Source organism: Ambystoma mexicanum, chromosome 4p (genome assembly GCF_040938575.1).
Source record: "Ambystoma mexicanum isolate Mex_15411 chromosome 4p, UKY_AmexF1_1, whole genome shotgun sequence".
In the NCBI taxonomy this organism is placed as follows: Eukaryota; Metazoa; Chordata; class Amphibia; order Caudata; family Ambystomatidae; genus Ambystoma; species Ambystoma mexicanum.
Genome location: NC_090927.1, coordinates 1,127,023,222 through 1,127,047,452, shown reverse-complemented (window position 1 = coordinate 1,127,047,452; position 24,231 = coordinate 1,127,023,222). Strand labels below are relative to the sequence as shown.

At 46.1% G+C, this 24,231-nt stretch overlaps 1 protein-coding gene across 6 annotated transcripts in view; it reads right to left on the bottom strand.

Moving 5' to 3' along the window:
* The window catches only part of RGS17 (regulator of G protein signaling 17), a 420,634-nt gene extending 398,457 nt beyond the window's left edge, over positions 1-22,177 (bottom strand). For 4 of the 6 annotated variants that reach the window (XM_069606713.1, XM_069606714.1, XM_069606710.1 and 1 more), the window contains exon 1: positions 22,043-22,177. The gene's annotated coding sequence lies outside the window, so the exon portion shown is untranslated. The remainder of the gene's footprint in view (positions 1-22,042) is intronic. The other 2 variants (XM_069606715.1, XM_069606711.1) reach the window with 1 other exon arrangement.
* Between the last annotated feature and the right edge of the window lie 2,054 nt (positions 22,178-24,231).

Genomic DNA, 24,231 nt, shown 5'->3' with positions numbered 1-24,231 from the left:
TACCTCCAAATTGGAGGCAGGCAATTATTGTGCCATTTTCCAAGAAGGGAAACACGGCCGATAGCTGCTGTTATTGCCCTATTTCACTAATTGGTACTCTGCTAAATGATTTGGGAGACTTGTTTACACTACATTAAAGGGCTGGGTTAACTTCAATGGGTTGAGGATCAGTGCGACTTCTGAAAACGGGGTCGGCAGTGCTGAACAAGCACTTAATCTCAGGATGATCTTAGACAAATTTGTCCCTGAATACAAAGCTCCATTATATCTGGGTTTCATGGACTTCATTTTAGCATTTGATAATGTTAATCAAGGAAAGATGTGGACATTTCCGTCGAATTTGCATCTCCTTAAACCCTTATAATCTCTTCTGGTGTCTCTACATGATAACATCAGTGCTAGGGTCCGTATAGCTCGCACTGCCAGTATATCAGTCAATTTAGGGGGTCAGGCAGGGGTGAATCTAAGCACCCCTGTTGTTCAATCCGTATATCAACTCATTATTTCACAAGCTATGTGCCATCACCCCAGACACAACAAAATGTGCTTGCAGGCATGATTGTGCATTGGCTTATGTGGATGATGTTGTCTTGCTCCCTCGCACGCCAAGAGCCCTAGAACTTCTGCTCTCTGTTTTTGTAGTTTTATGGCTGCCCATGACTTGGATCTTAATTCTGCCAACTTGATTGTGTCAGTCACCATAGGGGAAAATTACCAACAATTTACGCAACAGCTATAAAACCAGAATGGGTTAATGAATTTTATTTCCTGGGGATTATTTTCAAGTATCACTTGGACTGTGGCTCACTAAGAGTCCTGGCGGATGTACGCTAGATATGATAAGAACTATCTACATTGCTACAGGCATGTCAACTGTAGGTTATGGAATGAAAGGGTGAAGTTATTCTCCTGTAGCCCCAATTCAACACAAAGTGAATTACTACTTGTGTTCCCTGTTTGCAATGTCGGGGGTGCTCCATCCTATTTGCTGCAACTCGAGGCAGGTTGGGTTTTTAAACTTTAATCCTCTAAAACTATGGGCTAGACTGTGGCGCAATAGTAGTACTGGTTACCTTCTAAAGCACTGGATTATTAGTGACTTGTTAACTTCAGATGTTGGTGGTCATAGCCCCTGACTTCCAATCGATAAATCGTGATTTGGCTGTGTTGGGTTTTCACAAACCATTTCTTATGCCCTTTGAGGAAGAGTCAGCCGATATGACTAAATTGTATGCTGACTTCATCCAGGGAAAAAACCTGATGTGCCACTGTCTTGAGCTTGCAAAGCATTCTATATAACATTATATAGAACATTGTCCCCAGTACTGCATGGACAATTATACAAATTGGCTTGTGGATCCACGTAAGAGGGGAATTTGATTGATTTTAGAGTTAACAGCTTGTCGTTAGCTCCTAATGTTGCCAGGTGGAGTTCAAATAAGAAACTGGGTATTTTGACATGTTCCCTCTATAATGACAGTTCTGTGGATGACCTGACACATTTTCTATTTATTTTGCCCTATTCTAAACGATTTAAGGAGAACATTTAACTCCCACATACTTCGTATGTCTAACACCAGAACCCTAAATGCTGCTAAGAGGTTTTTGCTTTCTCTTCCCTTCACAAATGTGGCCTGTTCAATGTATGGTCTTGTTCAATAAGTCTATCGTTTTCAATGCTACGTCGTTGTGATATATTGTAATTTCATTTTGATATGTTGTTTTCCTTTTACGAAAATGTTCATGTTCATTTTGGAAATTAAATTCGATGGATTGATAGCCTCAACCTTATCATCTGAAAACATTTCACCTATTTAACATCGCTAACGAAGAACATGTTCTTTTTCTCCCACTGTTCAGCAATTTCCTCACATATTCTATGATTCTTAAACATTGAGAGATGTTAAGCAGGTGCAAGGCTTTCACATGGCACTGTCTCACCTATTCAAGCATTATGGCTGATAGGGAGGAACAGGAAGGGAATTTGAAGGTGGTTGCAGTAACTGGCTGCTTCACAAGTGATAACCAAAATAGATACTCTTTTCTAGATAACTCAGTCAAGTATGTTACTGCAACAAAAATTAAGCTGTGGCAATTTCCTTAAGAATGTAAACTAATATTTAATTTTCACAAGAAACACATAATGGGCAAAGAGAGCATTCATGTTTGTTTTATGTCAAAGTAATATTAATCTGTTAACATATAGTTGTCTCTAAAAGCCACGGATTCAGGAGGAACATTAGGAGAATGTGTCCATCTTTGCAGAAATGTTTAGATGATTCCCCAGTATTTTTGGAATGTATTCCCCCCAGTTAAGCTGTCTAATAGATGTCTGACACATGATAAGAAATTAGTATTAGGTAAAGGCTCAAGGGAGTAACTTGATAAATCTATTTGAGAAGTGTGTTAAACATTGTTTGTTTTTGTTGGAGATTCATAGTGTGCTTTATGCCAGACTCCTCCATCTTATAAGCGCCAAGTCAGCATTGACCCCATGCTGTACAGCATTGCCTTGCTCACAGGTCAAGTGTTTGATCCCTGAACTATCCTACCAGACTTTAATAGCCACTAAAGCACCGACCATATGTGATACCTTTATGGCAGTTGAGTTGGCTTGATATAAAGAAAGCAAATGTAGATCAAGAGTGTTGGTGCGGGAATAGGAGACTGATGCATTAGAAACTAAACATGGCAGCAATTCTGTATGCTCAATGTTTGAAGAGGCAGTGCTTTCCATATCACTCAGGCTAAAAGTTGGGAGTTGACAGGATTAAAGCGCAAAACTAAGGTGGAACAACAGGATCAAAAGCTAAAATTAGATTATTTGAATATGGGGACAGATGATGGAGGATTAGTGTATGAAAGACCAGAGGACCAAGCTTTAGATTGTGTTGATCAAACAACCATTTACTTGAGCAGTTTTGAGGTACCTGAGAACCCCAGGATTCACATTTGTTTCTGAAAATTATTGTCTACTCATTACGCCAAACACAAAACATATGCAGGGCTCACAAAAGGTCAAGTACCATTTCAATGGTGCTCGACTTAGCTGGCAGGTATGGGGATGTTTCAAACTTTTATTTGACATTTACTGCAAACAACCTTTCTTTTCAGAAAATGGCAAATAAAGGATTCACTGTGCATGGCTAACCTATGGTTGGTAGCATTGCCCAAGCATGAAGTGTGCTTATGGTGACAAGCACCATTTTACAGAAAGCACTGGTGAATTGTTTGTCACCCGTCACCATGAGGTAAGGGCATTTCTCTTAAGTCGAGTATGTAAACGAAGGAACACAAAGTGCAGGTCTAGTTGGATTTTCAAGACTTTGCAAGGCCTGACATGGTTTCAATAATATTGAACATGGTTTATTGGATCTGTAATTTGCAAAATGTATTAGAAGCAGAGAATCTACATTTTGGTACAAACAATACAAATAAAGCATCAATGTTGATTGTGGAATTACTGTGTGAGAAGGCTGGTCGGCCAGATGCACTCTCTGCTAAAACATGATGATCTGAAAAGGTTCTCTTCTTTTTTTGGTTGATGTGTTCAATTAAATCTTTGTTAAACAGGTTTTTCCAAAATCTTGTGGACATACAAAGATATTATTACTTCTCAAATTGATAAACCATCAGTTGCGTGTACTTCATTCATACCCAACTTGATCAATTCAGATATCAAATATTTACTGCGTGATTAATGAATTCTGGAAGAATATTAACTCATTCAGATCAAAGGGTGGACAGCTGAACAGCCTGGCAAGCACATTTTTCAATGCCTTTAAAATTGCAACTACTCATTGGTTACTGTTTGTCAAATAAAAAGTGTAAGCCAGGATAAAAATGTACACTACTATTTATTAATCAAAATGTACTTTTTTAATTTAGCTTGTTCACATTATTATTATATTCTTGTGACAGAATGCCATCTGTGAAGGTGGATGAGATTGAGTTTTTTTTTAAATGTTTAAGATAAAAAGATGCTGGTAATTTTGTCTCCGATAATGCGACCTGAAAATCCGGATGTGTGCAACCCGTGGCTATCCAGATGTTTTTGACTAGAAATCCCATGATGACTCACCATTGACTACGCTGACTAGGCCTTATGGGAGTTATAGTTTAAACATCTAGCGACCCAAAGGTTGTAGACCCCAGTGATAATCAGACCTTACTTTCACAATGATCCACGCTGAAAAGTATAGTGAAAACATGTAAATCTGCTGAGCTTGTCTAATCACACGAGTCAGCAGATGCCTTGAGGATTCTCAACATGGCAGTCACAGAGTAACATGTGCATTCAGGTAGACATCCTGATAGAATACAAAGTTCTAACAGCCAGGGACTACATTTAATTGTGAGCAGCAATGATCCAAAAAATATAATTGTTGCTCTTAGGCCTGGTGGCAGATAAATAAATATAAGACATGTATATTTTTGCCATGGTGGCCTCTGGGAATATACAATTATAATGGAAAACCTTTTGGTGACATTATATTGTCAGCTTCATTTCTACTGGCCCTTCTTTAGGGGCCTTCTTTGTATTCACTGTCTAGGAATGAGTTTCACAGAAAATAGACCATTTGAGTTCAGCCCTAGCAAAAGCATCTGTCCTCTCTGTGAAATACATGTCACCTTTCACGAGGTCTGTATCTGCCCCCAAGGAGAAGGGTGAGGAACTGCGCTTCAAAGACAGGCTCTTCCAGAACAAGGTAAATCATTCCAGGTTGGTAGTTATTGGAGTCACTTTGATACAGGTCAGCCAGGAGGACAGAGTTAGAGAAGCTATACGAGGAGTGCCAGTCCACAGAAGAGCTCCACCATCTTGGAATCTCTCAGGCTCCAACACTTGCTGTCTCCCCTCCCCACTTCCTTGAGCCAAAACACTCTTTGACTGACATCACCAGCAAAAAAGACTATCGACCATTAAGGAAAGCTGGAATGGGGTTAATATGCTGTGGCAGATTTACTATTTAAAGGGGTTAACACTGCGTCCTCTGTTCAATTTTTCTGATCATCTTTTTTGATTACAAAAGAAGAATTTCACATGTAACTTTATTGGGGGTTCAGTCTGCCGCAAAGCCCTCTGCCATATAGGTGAAGATAAGGGATTTAGGAAGGGGAAAAGACCCTTTCTTCTCCCACCGCAGAGTACCATTTAGGGTGAGCAGCCGCATGGACAAGTCCACCTGCAACTGAGACCACTCTTACCCAGTATCCTGGTGACCGCAGGTGACTGACCCTGCAAGTTCTCTCTGACAACCTTTGGGCCAGGAAATGCAGATCAAGGGCATAATTTGCCGTTAGAGGCCCTGGTCGCTGTCCCACAACAACCAGAAGTCAGGAAAGAACACTAGGCCCTGCTTTCCAGCTTTGCTCTGCTTTCAAGCCAACTCAGCTACTTTCAAGTCGTTTTTCAAGCTGCTTCAGGCATCCAGACCTGCCTTTGACCACCACCACTTTTTGATCTGATTTCGAGCTGTCAAGTTGTTGACTCAACCATCGCGTGACTGTGCTACACACGTTTCTCATCTGATTGCCACTGAAGACCCACATCACTAGACCTTTTAGAGTGGACTTGATGAATTTGAGACACTGGGCCTCATTATGAGTTTTGAGGTAGCCATGCCATTTTTAGCAGCATGGCTATCTCCAAACTCGGATCCCGCAAAAGGGGATTTACTGGGACATTCTGACCTTGGCGGGCTCGGTTATTCCCTTTTGTGAGACCCGGATACTATTCCCATTGTGCCCCAAAGGGCTCAATTGGAATGGGGAGGATGCTAACAATGACGGGCCCGTTGTTAGCATGTTGGTCTGCTAGCGGGTCCCGCTCTGCACATCTGGTCTGACCAGGCGTGAAGAGCGGGACCCGCTGCAGAACTCGTAATGGGGCGGCCCGGTATGAACGGTGCCGGTCCCTTACCGGCACCGTTCATACCACTGCGGCCCTCGTTGTAATGAGGCCTACTGACTTGATCATCGTGTGTGTATATTTCATCCGATTTGAGCTGATAATCACTTCAGGACCCCAATGCATCGCTGGGCCATCTCGAGCCAACCCGAAAATCTCGATGCACTTGGTCTATTGGGAACAACCTTCTTGAATGCCTCTTTGCTGACTTGGAAGCCTGTCTCAATGCTGTCAAACACAAAGAACAAACCTAAACGGTATTTGAAGTAGTTCTGCACAAATGTCTTGCCTTAAAGGGCCCCAGTGATATTAAATACCCAACTCCTCAGCTTTTTAAAGGCCTTCTTGATTGAACTTGATTTTGCTGCTGAAGATATTGTCTGTGTACCAGTGTCTCCATACCAAGAGTGTTCCCTTTCTTTTATAAAACCTTGGTTGGACATACTTTTACTTTGGTGCCCTAGAACTATTGTTGTTTGGAAGCATCTTTGCTAGCTCACATCCCTCTTGAAGAGTATAGCCTGCTCTTGGCCAATGCTTGCTTAAAAAAGGTGTACCATTCATGTTTCGCCTGTTGTTACACCTTTATGATTGAGATCACTGCTGGCTTAGTAGTAGTGTAGGACTGAATAGAAGTTTTATTAACTACTCATCCCTGTACTTCTGTAGAGCAATAGTCACTTTGTCACACTGGTTGACACCAGTTGGGATCTAGCATAGACTGCACCTACAGCTTAGCCAAAATAAAAACAGACCACATTAGACAAACTGACAGGTGGGTGTTTATTGCAGAATGGAATTAACCATGCATTTTGGGGGATTGACATCCAGCACCCTCCTGCAAACCATGCCAGGAAAGGGGACTCCCCAAAGGTTTGCCAGCCTGAAATGCTGAAAAGCCTCCACGTATTTAGGATGCAAGGCTGGCTGAGGCAACCCAGGGGGAGTAATGTTCTTTAGCTGCCAAGGCAGGTACTGATTCTAAAAAGGGGTTATGGGAGATGGACAACAATGGTGATACTGTTCCCGCCATTCTTCACAAAGGGCAGTTAGCATGGTGTCCCAGCTCAGCTAGGTCCCAGGTTTTAGTTAGGTGCATTGTCTCCTCCAAGTCCCAGAGTAATCTCACTCAGCATGACCTGGCTGCTGGAACGCTCCCTCTAGAAGAGAAGAGGCTCAACCTATCAATACAGACACAGAAGGACTGAGTGATGCTAGAACTGTGTAAGCTTGACCTCGAGGAGAAGAGAGAGAGCTGAAGACAACCCTCACAGGGGGAGGGAAGAGTTTCAAGCAATGGCACCTAAGGAAAGCATAGGCGCCATATCCTCAAGGGCTTAGTCCAGCCATATGCGGTGGGGAAAGACATCTTTGACTGGTATGTAGCAATGGAGTTAGCCTTCCAACACCAGGATGATGAGCTGCTTACCAACCCAGGGCACTGAATCAATCAGTTGGCTCCTGAGGATAGGCCTATTAATTTTAAAATTACAGTGACCATCCTCATGAGGTTTTGCAAAGCTCCAGATCAATACCTGGGGAGTTTTAGAGAACTCACAAAAAAGGAAATCAAACTTTTGAGGTGTTTACACATTTGTGTCTAAAGTATTGGAAAACGGTGGATGACTAAAACCAAAATTGACACATTTCAGGGAATGTACAATGTGGTCTCAAATGAGCATGTTGTTAAAAATTGTGAGGCAGTGTTACACTAGCACCGAGTAAACACGAATATCAAAGATCCTAGGGAGTTTGCGAAGGCTGCCAGAAGTTATGTGAATGCGCACATCCAAAAAAAGTCTCAGGCAAGCACACACAAAGTAGAAGAAAAGGCTTCTGAGACTAGTAAGCGTAAGGACAAAGGTTCTACCTCTTCTTCCAAGAAAGCTGCCCAAATATCTGGTGGGAATTCCCAGCCACTTAGCTCATCAGTGCTTCCACAGGAAAGAAGACTGATGGTACCCATTATCCTGGGGCACCAACCAACATTCGCAAAACCCAAAGGATGCTTTCTGCGTGGGGATTTGACCTATAGGAAGTAAGATTCAGCCTGTAAGTGTAGACTCAAACAGGCGATATAGTCTGTTCTGATCTCATGGAAGAGGCCATCATCATAGTGGGCACCCTTGCAGATTAATTCCCACTAAGCACCAGAGTGACAAATGTTCCTTAGTGACATTAAGTGGGAAAGGTACCGGTTCCCCAGATGAGACCCCAATACCCACAAACACTGCACTCTTTTTGGAACGCGTCAAAGATGGAAACAAAGCTACCACACTGTGAGATACAACTGCTAGACAAACTGCTGTGAAACAACAATGGACGTAATAGGGGCAGTAAATCCAAGGCCCAGATTATTGTATTAGATGGTTTGATAGTCCCAGCCAATGCCCAATGACAATGGTAGAATGTATCTGGGGGAAACCTCCATGCGTGTGCACCTCTAAAAGACACCATTTCAGTAGATTTTCTGTTAGACAATGGCCTTCCTGATCCTGAAATAATTGTACTAGCTCAGAAATTTTGCAAGCTGCCAGAGAAGAAGGACTTGAGACCATGTCCCTGAGGTTCTTCCAGTTGGATAGTGCCATAGAGATCCTGGTAGTGCCTAGTACAGGTCCTAAACCCACAGAGGTGCCTGTTCTTCAGAAGAGGGTTCAGTGGCCATTGATGTGCCGACCTGTGTACCACAGGATTCAGTGATCTCATGAATGCCTATTGGCTTAAAAAAGGAACCTGAGATGGAAAACATAGTACCTTCAGACCTCAGGGGCCTGTCGGAATTGAGGAAGTTGTCCTCAGCTGCAGGCCCATTTCAGGCAGACTATTGCCAGATGCAGAGAGACTGTCCCTCTCTGGCACATCTCTGAAAGCAGGCAGAGGAGAAGTCTCTGGCTACGGCCCATGGGTTGTTCAAGATGTACTGGTAGAAGGGATTTATGTACTTAGGAGTGACCAAGACAGTTGACAGACTGTACACTTTTTCTGGCCTATGATGGGTGTAAAAATCAAGAGGCTTGTGTGCTGTTGCCAAGCTTCTGGTAAGATTGGAAGGGTAAAAAAGGCCCTCTTAATTACCCCACCAATGCTTGGGTGGCTTTTTGAGAGAATAGGGATAGACGTTGAGTTTACTTTGAATACCCAAACAACCTTGGGGAACTGGTACATTTTGGTAGTGGTACCCCATTCCAACCAGTACTGTGAAGCAGTGCCCTTGAGGAGTATCAAAGTCGTGTTGTGCGAAACACTGTGATAGAGATGTTCTCTCATTTGGGTTTCCAAAGACGTCATTTTTGACGGGGGCTTCAACTTCATATTAGCATTTCGGGGTGGTGTATGAGGAGTGTGGAGATACTTACAATTTCTTTCTTGATCATGACTGCTATTTGCGTAGAGAAAAGTGCCTCAGAATGTAGTAAGGTTCATTCCCTTTGAGCTTTTGTTTATATATCCTGTTAGGGGTTCTCTAAGACTGGCGAGGGAAGGATGGGAGGGTACGCACTGAACAGAGTGGATTATGTGTTTTAACAAATTGCGGATTATGGGTTGTGGTCCAGAATTGCCCAGTACATGGAACAATCTACAAAGGATATCAAGGCTATCCAGGACTGAAAAAGGCACTCGTAAATCCAGAAAGCCGCATTGACATATTTCAACCCAGGACGGTTGGTCTGCGTAGGGGAACCTGTCAAACCCAGTGCACTTCAGGAAAAGAAGAATGGACCCTACATGATTCTGGAAAATATCAGTGAGGTTCACTACCTCATTGACACAGAGGCTCTTAGGCATATGCATAGGGCCTTTCATGTCAACTGGCTGAAACCTGATTACAGCCGGGAGGACTTGATGTTGGCTCTGGTGATTGATGGTGAGTCTAAAGAGGGGACCAATCTCCTCCCAATTTTGCTACACACAGAAGCCACAGGTGGGTCCAACGAAGGGTTACAATACTCCTCTGACCTGACAGAACAGTATTTGAAAGACTTCCAGCAGCTGCTGATCCAGGTTACGGGTCTTTTCTGACTGATTCCAGGTCCCAAAATTCGCTGAATGTTGGACCGGGTGAACAACGCCATCAAAAATAACTTTTCAAGATGTTGGCCATAGAGATCATTGAGCTGTCCGATAGTCCATGGGCTAGACCTCTGGTGCTGTTTCTGAAAATGTCCAGCAATGGAACAACTGAAGTTCAGTTTTGTCGGGGCTACAGAGGGCTCAATTCTGTGACCAAGACAGTGCACATCCCATACCTCATTAGATGAGCGCATTGATAAGTTAGGCACTGCTAAGAACACGGCCTGGTACTGGTATTTTGGCCTGACTGACAAGGCAAAGTATAGGTCATCATTTCCGATAGCAAAGGGGCATTACCAGTTCACTGGTATGCCCTTTGGGTTAAGAAATGCCCCTGCTGCCTTTCAGAGGATGGGAAACCAGGTCCTATCTGGCTTAGATTAATTCAGCACTACATGTTGCAGTCTTCAGCCACGCATGATAAAACCATCTATCCCATCTCAAATGAGTGCTACGGGCCTTGTAGAATTCTGGTTTCACTATCAAAGCTTCGAAAGGCCAGATAGTGCAAGGTGCTGTGTTTTACCTAGGAAACCAAGTGGGTGGTGATAATGAACAGATTCTTCAGGCAAATGTACAAGTGGTCCAGGTTTGAGACATTCTACCAACTCAGATTCAGGTGAGAGGATTATTGGATATGTATCAAGGTGTATGGAACCATTGCTGTTCCTTTGAATTTTTTGACATCCAAGAAAATGACTAAAAAGGTAATTTGGTTTTCTGCCTGCCAAACAGCTTTCAAGAACCTTAGAGATGGCTTGTGCAGGACCCCAGTTCTAAAGATTCCAGATTATGGACAGGAAGTTATTATCCAAACATATGCCTTTGAATTTGGAATTGGAGCGGTTTTAGCTCAGGTAGATCCAGGGAGGGTTGGAGAGTAGGTTGCCTACTGTAGAAGGCGACTAGCCAAGAGTGAGAGAAACGGGGCTTCAATCGAAAAAGAGGCTTTGCAGTAGTTTCAGTCATCAGCAAGTTGTAACCCTACATGTTTGGCTCCTACTTTACTGTCCAAACAGATCCCAGGCCTCTCAATTGGTTAATGGCCATGTAAGGGGAGAAAGTTAAGATTTTGAATTGTGCCATAGCCTTACAAGGATTGAATATGGTTACACAGCATAATCCTGGATCTCAGCACTTCAATGCAGATGGGCTAGGTAGACACTTTTGCCTTGAAGATGAGCTATATCCTTAGAAGGGTGGTGCTCAACCATTTTTGGGTGGGGTGTGTTACAGAATGCCATCTGTGAGGGTGCAGTAGCCTTAGCTTTTGTGATTCTTAATACAACATGATGCTGGCAATTCTAAGAAAGGGAGATCTGTTAAATAGATATTACTTTCATAAAGCTCTGTGCTGAAAAGTCTAGTGCATGTACGCATCTCTGCTAGGATTGTTTACTGATACCCCAGCAGCTTTGTTGCAGTTTGGCAATGTGGCAGTTACCGAGTAAAATGTTCATTCCTGCAAAAAGCCTGCTGAAACCCAAAATTCCAACCGCCAGGGACTGCTATTAAACATGGGCAACCCTGTTCCAAATTATAAATAGTTGTGCACCCCCACCCATGGCCTCGTGGCAGTATGATTAATAAATATGAGTTATACGCGGTTTGATATGGTCGCATATGCAAATATACAGTTATACTGGCCAAAACTCTTTTAATGTAATCATATTGTCACGCTGGTTTCTAGTGACTCATTTGACTGTTAGAGTGTGTATACACCTCGAGTTTGTATACCACTGTCTAGGGCTGTGCTGCTGACTTGACTATCAGTTGCCTGCACTTCAGCCGTCTTCTAGACGATCGCTGCTGCAAAACTGCTCCCTGTAAGAAGAACATTTGGACACCAGACTTTATTAGAGTACAGTCTGCCAAAGTCCGCTGTCATTAGACATGAATAAAATGACTTCCATGGGTGGAGTAAGACCCTCCCGTCAGCCATCACATAGGACAATTTAGGGTCAACTGCTGTTTGAACAAGGCTGCCTGCTGCCTTATCATTGATAATCGTGACGAAAGGCACTCTCCTACCTCACCTCCTAGTTCCAGCACTACAACCTCCCTTTCTAAATGATCCTGTAATCCCAGCCAATACCTTCAACCAGGTGATTACCACTGCGGTAGACATCATTGCCCCCCTCACAGCCAAAAAAGCCAAGAAAACCAAGCACTCTAATGCTTGGTTCTCCCAAGCACTCATGGATCTCCGAGCCAAAAAAAGGGTATCACTTTCCACATGGAAACATAACCCCACTGACCTGAACAAAACCGCATTCAAGACGATTGCGAGGGAATACAAAACAGCCATCATTCATGCCAAAGCTGATTCCTACAACACCAGGATCAACAATGCTAAATCAAGGACCAAAGAAATCTTTGCGATCTTTAGGGAACTGGAAGCACCGTCATCTCCACCCACCACAATTGTCAAAGATCAATCATGGTGCAACCAAATCCAATCTGCCATGCTTGACACCCTGCACACCAAAATTCTTGCCCATCAAGAAGCCCTCGCTGGCCTCATAGCCTCCCACAAAGCACCCTGCACACCCATTGCAGACAACCGGACACCGAAATCCAAATTCACTGGCATGAATGAAACAGAGGTCACGGCCCTCATAAAATCCATTAAGCCCTCCAATTGCAATGGGGACGCATGCCCGGCTCACATCATCAAAGAATGTGCACCTGCACTTGCGCCATTTGTTACTGCCTTAATTAATTCATCATTCCAAACAGCCCATGTACCCACTTCCCTTAAAGAAGCTTGGGTGAGACCCCTACTAAAGAAACCTTCTCTCGATCCAATGACACCAGGGAACTATAGACCCATCACCACGGTTCCATTTTTATTGAAAATCCTGGACAAAGCGGCCTACCTGCAAGTTCAAAAATGTATTGAGGACAATCACCTTCTTGGACTTCGCCAATCGGGCTTTCTTTCTCGCCATGGCACAGAAACGGCACTGCTAGATCTGAAAAACCAAATAGACGACCTCAGGGATGCAGGCAAACCTGCTCTCCTCCTGCTACTAGACCTCTCTGCGGCCTTCGACCTCGTTGAGCACAAAACCTTATGTCACCATCTCACCTCCACGGCTAACTTCTCTTCTAAGGCTTGCGAATGGATCAACTCTTTCCTTCAAGAGAGAGTAATGAAGGTCTTTTCTGAATCGGCCAATGCCACCCCGAGCCATATCAAATGTGGGGTCCCACAGGGCTCATGCATAGCCCCTACGCTGTATAACCTTTTCACCAGACCCTTATTCAAAATCTTAGACTTGCTGGGCATCTCATATACCAATTATGCAGATGACACCCAGGTGCTCTTACCTCTCACAGGAGACTATATAGCTGACTCCAACACCCTCAACCTCATCTACTCCACCATACAATCTTGGATGGCAGACAATTGGCTATGTTTAAACAGTGACAAAACGGAACTCCTGCTTATAGGATCCCCCTTCACGCTCAACAAACTTTCCAAAGAGTACCACACCTTCACAATTGACAACATCCCTATCACAGTATCACAAAAGATCAAAACACTTGGCGTGTACCTTGAACCAAACCTCACCATGGACAGGCAGGTCAACGCCATCGCATCCTCTGCAGCGTACCACGCCAAACTGATTAACGCTGTCAGACCATTCCTAACCCAACAGAACTGTATTACCATAGCTAGAGCCCTCATTGGCTCTAGACTGGATTACTGCAATGCCCTCTTCATTGGCACATCTCAAAAGAACCAGGCCAAACTGCAGATAGCACAGAACAACGCCCTAAGGGCTGCCACTGGCCTTTCACGCAGGGAACACATTTCCACGATCAGGAGACAGGCCCATTGGCTACCTATTAAGGAAAGGGTTGTCTTCAAAACACTAGCCCTTACCCACAAATGTATCCACGGCCTCGCCCCCAGATACTTTACGCAAAGGATCTCCAGACAAACAGCCGCCAGACCCGCAAGAACTGCATATGCTAACCGCATCACAGTACCTCACACATGCAGAGTGCGTGCTGGAGGCTCTAGCTTCCCAACTATGGCCGCCACTCTCTGGGACAAACTCCCAGACCAGATTAGATCTATCGAGTCCCATGCCGCCTTCCGCAAGGCCCTAAAAACAAGGCTCTTTGTCTAATGTATTATTCCTCGTGTACAATGTCCATACGACTGTTATACCACATACTCTGTATTGTAGAACATTGTACTCAGTAACTCTACTGTATAAACAACTGCATATTGTTAAGCTTCATGCATTGGGCCGCTTATTGTAACCCACAAGCAAGCCTCCTTAAGTATACTTATAGCGCCTCGTTGCCTAGAGGGCTGCAGTGCGCTTTACAAATTCAAAATAAATAAATAAATAAACCGTGATCCAGGTTGGGGGTGCTCACTGGTAACCTTTCAAACTCGAAAGAGCGGAAGAAGGACTCACCTTAACCCCCAGCTTCCAAGAAGCCATGGAACCGCTATTGGATCTGTTTCCCACCTCAAACTGCTTTCGAGCATACTCAACCACTGTCAAGTAATTTTAGAGCTGCTGTACGACCCCAAAAGCTGCTTTTGACTCTCACCGTTTTTGTACCCCTGGGTGCCTGTTCTTCAGCCAATTTTAGTTGATTGCTGCTACAGGACAGCACTGCATCGCTACACCAATTCAAACCAACTTGACTATCTTGACTCTAACAACAACCCATTGGAAAGTGCTGAGAAGCATGGCTTGACAATGTTGAACATGTACGAAACTAAAGGTGGACTGGTTATCCCTCCCTGCATCCACTTCACTGGTTTTTTTCACCACCAATTAAACTTTGTGATTTTTTGATTTCTCACTGTATACCAACAAACACATACATTACAAAAACATGTATTCAATACTTTTAAAAGGATCAATAAAAACAGGTTATTTTAGTTGTAAAGTATTGACTGTTCAACTTCATATCATCTAAGAAAAAAATGTCTGGGTTGGGTTAGTACGTAACTTCAATTCTTATATAACATGTACAATACATTCTTAAATTCTTCATACAGAACAAAGAACAGACTAAACAGCCTTGTTCTTCACAAAACACTTCTTGTTTTCAGATAGAGGAATTGGGAAACAAAGTCATGCACAAGTTACAGAGCCAATTGGTTAAAGGAGGCCCTTAAGGTATGGCCTCCAGATCAATAAGGCACTTGAATCAGGCCTCATAGATGGTATACATATGTTTCAGTCCTTATCTCTATTAGGCATTATCTCTAACGCTTTTTGACTGTATTTTGTTGGGCCTTCTTCAGGACAGAAGTATTTATTTTATTTTGTGACTCAATCACTGGACCCAATTGGATTTCTCTGTATCTTTACACTGATTTTAAAATACATTCGGACTCTGGCTAATATGTCAAGGCTAAATGCTTCTGTCTTGACTGTGCAGATATCTTCTTATTGTTATCTGGTCTTGCAAGTTGTATTTTGGCCAACATATGCACACAAAAAAAACAAAAGAAATATACTAATATATATATTTGTTCTTGTTCTTCACTGGATGTTTTAAATCTCAGTGTGACACAAGTCTCAATAGATTTGCAAATGTTGCCCTGGTTTTTCATCGTACGGTCGGCTGTTTATATGCTAAGTGTATTGCTTTAGGAGCTGCATATCCCAATCACATACTACTTGACAATGTTGAGCCACCCAAAGAGAAGATAAAGGTGTTCACCGTGTTTCCTTCCCCCTCACCTGGTTTTAAGGGCCCGAGTGACATTTTGAGACCCTCCTTCATCCTGTTTTGAAGCTTAACTTGAACATTGCTGCAGGGCCTGCTCCCTGTCTACCATTTCCTTCAGACCTAGGGTGCCCCCTTTCTTTCAAAAGTCTGTTTATTATGTTTCTTCCTTTACCTTTACAGATGTTAGTTGTTAGTGTTTATTAGTTACATGCATTTTGAATTTAATTAATAGAACCTTGGATGGACATTATATGTTATTGCTTGCATTCCTCTTGAACAACATAGACTGCCATTGGACAAAGCTACCCTTAGAGGTGAAGGGGGTGCACCATTAATGTTGTGCCTGTTTAACCTTTGTGACTGAGATCACTACTGGCTTAGAAGTAGTGTGGGGCTGAGTAGGAATTTCAACCACTACTCATCCATGCAGACCTGATTGCCACCAATTCTCAATCTTGATGAAGAAGGCCCTTCTTATTCTACAACCTAATTTGCCATTTGGAAAAGGTAATGAGGACCTAAGACAATGAAGTGCCCAAAGGATGACAAAAACTGCCCTTTATTGTTTTAAATGGGACTTCACACAATGTATAGGGGCTCGGTAGAGCAGAGCAGTGCTTTGACAAAGGAACTCACTACATACAGATTGTCAAAGCCAAAATCAACTTTATTTCGGAGCACATAAACAGTTCCATAAATGCATGGCAATATTCCATAGTGGCAATTGGGATATCAATGCTAAGTATGATTTTGCCCAATTTGCCAAGTAAGACCAGATACCATTAGGCTGAGTTCAATAGCAATGCCAGATTTAATGATTTCCAATTAGAACAGTGAGGCCACATTTCAATATTCATGTTTATCACAATATAGCCAGTTATGATTATGATTCCAGTATGCTCAAGCAGCACATCAATTCCACTTTCCAATGTAGGTTTTGTATGTGTCTGGAAAGGGCAATGTATGTTCTGTGCTGGGGACAGTGTGGGCATGGTGCTATGGGCAGTGTCTGCGGTACTGGGAATGGTGAGTGTATGTGAAATGCTGTGGGTGGGTTTTATGTGTTGCTCGGCTGGTGTGTTGGCACTGCTGGTGTGTATGTGATTGAGTGTGTGTATGGGTGTGTGCGTGTGTCTGTCTGTGCCTGTGTGCCTTCAGTGCTGGGGTGGTGTGTATGTACAGTGCTGTGCTGGGGTCAGTGTGTCTGTGTGCTTGCAGGGCTGAGATGATGTGCACAAGCAGTCTAGTTCTGGGGGCAGGGTTTTTGTGCAGTGCTAGGGCATTGTGTGTGTGCAGTGCTGGAGATGGTGTGTGTATGTAGTGCACAGTGTGTGTGCAGTGTAGCTCTGGAGGCAGTGTACACTTTTGTGTTAAAGGCTTTACAATAGTGAAGCAAACATTGCGTTAGGCCATCCGATTTTCTAAAGGTACCCACTACCAGAGACAGGCTGCTGTTCCATCCTCATATCCATCCCCAGTCTACCCACACTCTCATGCCAATCGTTTTGCCATGAGAGGAGTTGGGTGCCCAGTGCAACGAGCCATCAAAATGGGCCACAAAAGCCCACAAAACCAGCCAGCACTGTCCTGTATTGGCAGCCCTTCGGCCTTGCCTTGTCACGCTATAACAGAGTCTGAGCCAGCAAGAACTGCCTTTACCATTGAATCCTCATTAGAAGTGTCGCTTTAGAATATGTAAAGAAATTAGGTACCCCCACATAAGGTTGTTCCTCCTCCTACAGTCTCTAAAGTTAGCCCCTCTCCCCCAATTTTGAAGGGTTGTCCCCCCGCCCCCGAAATGTTAGTTTAGGTTCACCCCTGATGACTTCACATGTCATCTTGGGTTAGCCTATGGCACGTCGCTGAAGGGGCTTAGGGCACCGGGGCTTAACATGGTGGATGGCCAAAGCCCCCCTGACCCACCTCTTTCTCTTTAGGAGAAGGTGCAGGAAGCCGGTCCCCAGGTTGGTGGCCCTGGAGGAAGAGGAAGTGTAGGGAAAAGGGGGCGTAGGGGCAGGAAGGGGAGGAAGCGCCCTCCCCTGTTTAATCCCCAGATTGGAGAGTGAAGACAACTTTGCACCTCCAACAGTTGACATCAGAGGCCCTTTGGGGCCTCAGGTACCAATGGAGGGGTGCAAGGTCGCACATGGCATTGGAAAATAGCAGAAAATGTCTAATATGGCCATGGCAAAGATAGCAGGGGAGCAGGTTTCTTAACGATTATGCATGGCCTCATGAAGTGGGGAGTACCAAGGTAGTATGATAAGTATGGGGTCCATGTGTTGGCTCAGACTTGTTCTTACTGAATTTAGAAGACGAATTGAGAGAGCGTGTTTTTAAATAAATAAATAAATGGGATGGGCTGATAAACCTAGGCGTGCCGGGTTTCTACGAGAAAGACAGGGTTCACCTGTCGGAGATTGGGTTGGACCTCTTTCTATTGAATGTAGAGGATAGCCTAAGAGAACAAAGGTGTAATAAAAAATCACAAATGTGTACACTGGTGGGGACGGCAAAGGGGAGACACCCCCTTTTTGCTGTGGTGGTTAATCAGGCGATCGAGCAATGCCAAAACTAACCTCCTGACGGAGGTCAAGAATGACTAGGAATGAGTAGCCTCATGTTAGCCTAAAATAGCGGGGGGCAGCAAGGTCAGATAAAGAGGTACACCCCCCATTTGGTCAACAGCTTCTTGCCTTGGCAGGTGGAAAGAAAAACATAACAGTGTTCGCTGCAGCCCAACAGCGGCGGCTGTGAATGTGATTGGCCCTGAGTGGGAGGCTCAGGGAGATTCAGGGAGCGAGACCATAAAATGCTTGGTAAAGAGTTGATAAGAACAAAAAAGAGAGCTGACTCGAGATTAATAAAATGATCAAAAGAAAAAGGGGGGTGATGATGAAGGAAGACTAAACAAAAGGTGCCGGCGATCATCTGTGTTATTAGAATTGATGTGTGTTTGAATTTATGGTTGTGTAGATGCAATAATAAATTGCGGCCTTGTTTTGCCACAATAAGAAGAGCTTGGTCTGGCCCCAGCTATTCCTACAAAGTAAGCTATCGAGTAATTGCGGGGGTGTTGAAAGGGGGACCAGTACCCGACTGCCTATGTTAATGGCCTGAAACACGATTGAATTGCAGAACGGAACAGGGGTTCATTTAGCAATAAAATAAAAAAAGGGCCTGTCTCATTGGACCAAACCCCTAGGAAGTTAGGAAGGTGACACTTTACTTGCTCACGAAGCAGTGCCTTGGAAAAGTAGCACACTCAGTTCTCCCCCCGCGTTAATTAATATATTTCTTCAATCAGGTACTTTATTACTTTATTTGTTTGGTGTTGTGTAAGACCCAACAAGCAAACAAGACACTTCAGAGCACTCTAGAAAATAAAGCGCCAGGACGCGGCAAGGGGAGGTGGAGAAGGGAACAAGAGGGTCGCAAACACACGTTTGGAGAAATCTTATGCATTAAAACACAGTAGGGAATGGTGCATTCCAGTCTCTGACGCATGAAGCATACTCCAAATGAGCCAATGGGAGGAATATCCACTTGTGATGAACTTTAAGGGTAGCGGACGGGCTTTCTTGTCATCGAGAAAGTGACACTGTTGTACCCCTGCAATACCCAACTCCTACCTCATCTGCAAATAAGTTAAGACACACCAAAAAAGCGAATGGCTTCTTTAAAGCCCATTTGGAAACGCCACAGTTACTCCTTTATGACTGACAGGGAAGGCGCGCGTGGTTCAGACTCCCCGGAAGTGCGCTGGTGCAATATGCCACAGACAATGCAGCAATTATTGAGCCACACACTGATTGATCGTACATTAGTGTACATGCCCGAATCAAACAGAGAACAGCATTTAAGGAAACGAAGATGCGCGGCATCCGCCTCAACGTGAGCACAGTGTACGCGCACAGGGGAAAACCGCCACCAGGCATGAAGATGGGGGCCATGTTATGTTATGCTTATTAGCAACTGAACACAGCAAAGCCAAAGAGGTGATGGCTGGCAGGTTTAGAATGAATCTTAACCTCTGGCATTGCTCTGGGCAACCCTCCAGACCACAGTTCTACGTCTGCCAAGCCATTACAAAAGGGGAAAGACCATATGCAAATCAGGCTTGCTCCCACTGCAAAAGAGGCAGTCTAGCCCAAACTGCTTGATCACATCCCTTCTGCACAAGACCACAAGCATCCCCAAACAAATATTGGCAACTGAACTGCACGCAACCGGCACTAGTGAGGCCTGGAAGCGCTGCGGGCTTGCTGGGAGCAGTGCGCGAAGCCTAGTTGCATGGGGGAACAGTTTGCCCCGAGTGTGTACAATCTACGCTGATACACGTCGCACGTTTCAGACAGGTCTCGCGCGTCTGGTTTAGGCCAGGGCATATGTGAGCCATCCTCGACCCAGGCATACAGCAACGTGAAGTTCACAGCTTGGGCCATCGGCGTCCCTCGCGCCTGGACCGCTTGCGATCTTACACCGACTGGAGCAGCGTCATTGTAAGAACTTCCAAGATGAAACCTACGGATGACTTGCTGAATAAACTAAGCACCTGCGCAGGGGGTGCCTTGCCGGAAGTGAAACCGCAGGTCTAAAAAAATAACTGGCGCCAGCCATAGTCAGAGAGAGGCCTGGACACCGAGAATGTCCACAATCCTACGCTGGCACCCCAACTTCTAAACCATCCCGCCTAGTTATTACATACGTTAAAAGTGAATATTAACAGGCTGATATTTCTATTCGAAACTGGCACTCGCTGCGTTTGTTTTATGTTAAAGGTGCGTGCGTGCGTAGTGTTGGAGAAAACTAGGTCGAAATGAATCGTGCTGTGAACGCTGGCTACTTCACAGAACAACTGCCAAAAGAGGATTTTAAATGCGGGCTCGACTCTTGGTGCAAGCTGCGACTTCGGTGGTTTCACACGTACACAACACGAGAATGCAGCACCGTTCTTATCCGCAGATGTGCTGTCGTGTGCCACACTGCATGCGGTCGGCGTGCACAAATGGGCCGCGCGCGCTGGTGACTCATCGCGGGCTGTGGACGAGAAAGCACTCCGCTAAACTGCAGGTGCGCCTAGGTGTGTGTGTGTGTGTGGCGAATACATATACATGAAATGCGGTCAGGTGGCCAGCAAGCAAAGTCCTTACAGCGCTGTAAAGACCCCCGACTGCTCGCTTTATTTACTGGGACAATCCGATATTTTCAAAGCAAGTACTTGACAGGCAAGGACGACGCCGTTTACAGATGCTCCATTATAAGAACGGGGTCTGAATCTCTGCCGGGTGCCCTGGGGGGGTGGGGGGGGGGGCGGAGAGGGGCCAGCCGCGGCAACTCACACACTCTAGGACTCGACTCGAAAGCCCCGGTCTCGGTGCTGATGTGAGAGCAAATGAACGACGGCACCCCGCCGAGGTGCACCCACCTACTGCAGGCCCCCTCCACTGCCCCCACCCTTCTGCATGCACACACATCACGCTGCCAGCCGCCGTGAAACCCCGTGCCTCGCCAACGCGATCCAGTGTGGAGGGAGCATTCTATGAGCGGGGGTGGCGAGGGAGCAACCCGCAGCGTCCCCAGAGCTGTCAGCCGCATCTACACCCCCACCGCCCCCTCCGAATCTGCAATTGACTGGGCTGCTGCACTGAACGCGCTCCCAGCCGCAGCGCCGTCGCTTTCAGTGCATAGACTTGAATAACTAGGCTCTATGCAACTCGAGTAATGTGGGTCGCATCCCAGCATCACTGGCGATGCGCAAGGCTTTGCTGTGACATGAAAAGCTCGGGTACGAGCGAGGACACATAGATATAACTTGCCACGCCGAATGCCACCCAGAACATGAAAGCACTCCTTTAGTCACAGGCGAACGCGTTCCCCTTTCTCTAGCGGGGTTCATGGAGTAACACGGGCACATCCCTTCCACGAGACTGCTTTTTGAGGTAGGAAGCAGTATCCGACACAGCACTGCCCCCTGGCAACCAAACGCTACCACCCGCCCCTCACCATTGCAGCAGCACTGTGAGAACCGACAGCGAGAGCCTGGCACCCGCACCCCGCCCCTTCTGCCAAAACAGCAGCAAATTCAATCAAAGCACGGCACACGAAATCAGATTGGAGTTCCCCTACCCCCGGCCACTCCCGCAACCGATGGTTACCAGAACCCGGCCTCCACGCAAGGGCCTGGGCTCAGCAGCCTCCCCTCTATCCCTCAATTAAGGCTTGCACGGAAATCCCGCCGTGCACATCTTTTTATTATAAGCGCTGAGCCATTATCCCGTCCTAGACGCTTTAGCATCCATCTATGCACGAAAAAAAAACAAACCTGACCGCCTGTCTTACCAGTGCCTGGCGCTGCGGGAGAGGCTGCACCGCTGGTGTCTCCTCAGACTAGCCGTGCCGCTGCCATCCGCCCGACCCCCAGCAGCAGCAGCGGCAGCAGTGCCGGCGGCCAGCAGCAGGGAAAGTCAAACCGCGGAAAGAGGGGATGTGGGCGAACGCGCATGCGCAGCCGAGCCGAAGTCCCTGCTGCTGCCTCTCTCACACAGAGCTTCCCGCAGAGGAGAACCACGCCGCTGGGGAAGGCCTGCAAGCTTTGCATGCAGCCTCAAACACAGCGGCGAAGAAGTGGAAAGGGGGCTCCTTTGCTTAGCACCATCTTTCTTTCAAATGGACGTTAAGGAAGCACTGTAATGATGTTCAAAGCATTCATGGCGCTTGGCTGGTAAGGTAGCTCAGGGTGCTGCTGGACCATGGTCCATAACTTGGGCATTTGTCCATTAGTTAGGCCAGTGTATCACCCATGTCTCATTCTTGCCAGCCCCTTTCCTTTCCCCTCTAGTAAGGTGCTGAATGAGACATTTTCTTTTGGTTTGGCGTAACAAGGCCGCAGATTTATTTTCACATATATACAACCACAGCAAACAGATCTTGAAAATAGTTCCAAAGATGTAGCGACTGCTCCTTGTCCTGCTTCCCCCTTTTTATCCATGTCCATTGCAGGCCCAACTCCCCCAAGACCTTCGAGTCTGAGAACCGCCTGCCCCTCCAGGTATTTGCGGACTGGGGGAGCGCCGTTTGTTGGGGGGAAGCTGAGCCCCAATTGCTACCGCCAGACACCCCCGCCGTTTAGGCTCCCAGGAGGCGCTGTCCAGACTGGGCGAAGCCCCTTCCGGTTTAGCATTGGCTCATTCAGAGTCTTTCTCTTCTCATTGGTCGCCACAACACCGCCATGCCAAAGGTGGGTTACCGCCCACCGTGGCTCCCCCTTTTCCTATTTTGTAGTTCTAGCAGTTCTGAGTACACCTTGCTGCCCAGTGCAACTCCGTCTATCCTCCTTTGACCAGGGATTTCACCTTTGCCGGGTGTGCCTGATCTAGGGATACTTCAGTCCCCTCCATCTTTCCGTCATACCTTGACCTGCTCTCGCACAACCGGCTCCCGGTTCGACCACCGCTTTGAGGCCAACTGCCTCCCCTTTCTTCCAACCATCCCTTGGTAGCCCCAACTCTCTCAACCCTCCGTGCCTGCTACCCCCTGCCCCTGCAGGTGTTTCTGGGCTGGGAGAGCGCCATTTGTTCGAAGAAGCGGAGCCCTCGTTGCCACCACCAGACGCCCCTGCCGTTTTAGGCTCCCCAGAGGCGCCGGTCCGACTCCGTTCCTAGCCCAACCAGCACCTTCGTAGACACAACTCTCTGAACCCTCTGTGCCTGATACCACCCTGCCCCTGCAGGTGTTTTTGGGCTGAGAGAGCGCCATTTGTTCGAGGAAGCGGAGCCCTCGTTGCCACCACCAGACACCCCTGCTGTTTCAGGCTCCCAAGGGGCGCTGGTCCGACTCTGCTCCTTGCCTTGTCCAACCATCTCCTTCGTAGACACGACTCTCTCAACCCTCCGTGCCTGATACCCCCTGCCCTTGCAGGTGTTTTTGGGCTGAGAGAACGCCATTTGTTCGAGGAAGCGGAGCCCACGTTGCCACAACAGACGCCCCTGCCGTTTAAGCTCCCCAGAGGTGCTGGTCCGACTCCCGAGTAGTGGTGTCTATACCTGAGGCTACTGTACATACTGACTTGCATTCTTGATCGAAACTTATCCCCTTTTTTTGCCTCCTCCTACTGGTGTTATATTGTTTCAATTTAACTGACCCCCTTGCACAAGCCCCAATAAATTGCTCTGTGTATTAGTATCCTTCGTGGCCACTTCCGCAGCCCAATGGATAGCCTGAGCCATCTCCCCCGCATCAGTGCCCTTGCAACTACCAGGCCATGCAGTGATAAGGGACCCCACCATGCCCCAAACCTGGACAAACTACCTTGTAGGGTATGCCCTCTTATGCATCCACCTCGGTGGATCAGCCACAGACCTGAGTGACCCAGCCACCTTCACCCCCTGGCCAATTTAGACATGCGTCCCATACCGTGAACCTTAGAATCTGCCCAGATATGGCCTACAGGGGTATCCATCTACCTCTGTGCCCTTATTGCCTCCCCGGCCTGTTCCCCCATCCTCTCTCAACCTGCTTTATAACATTTG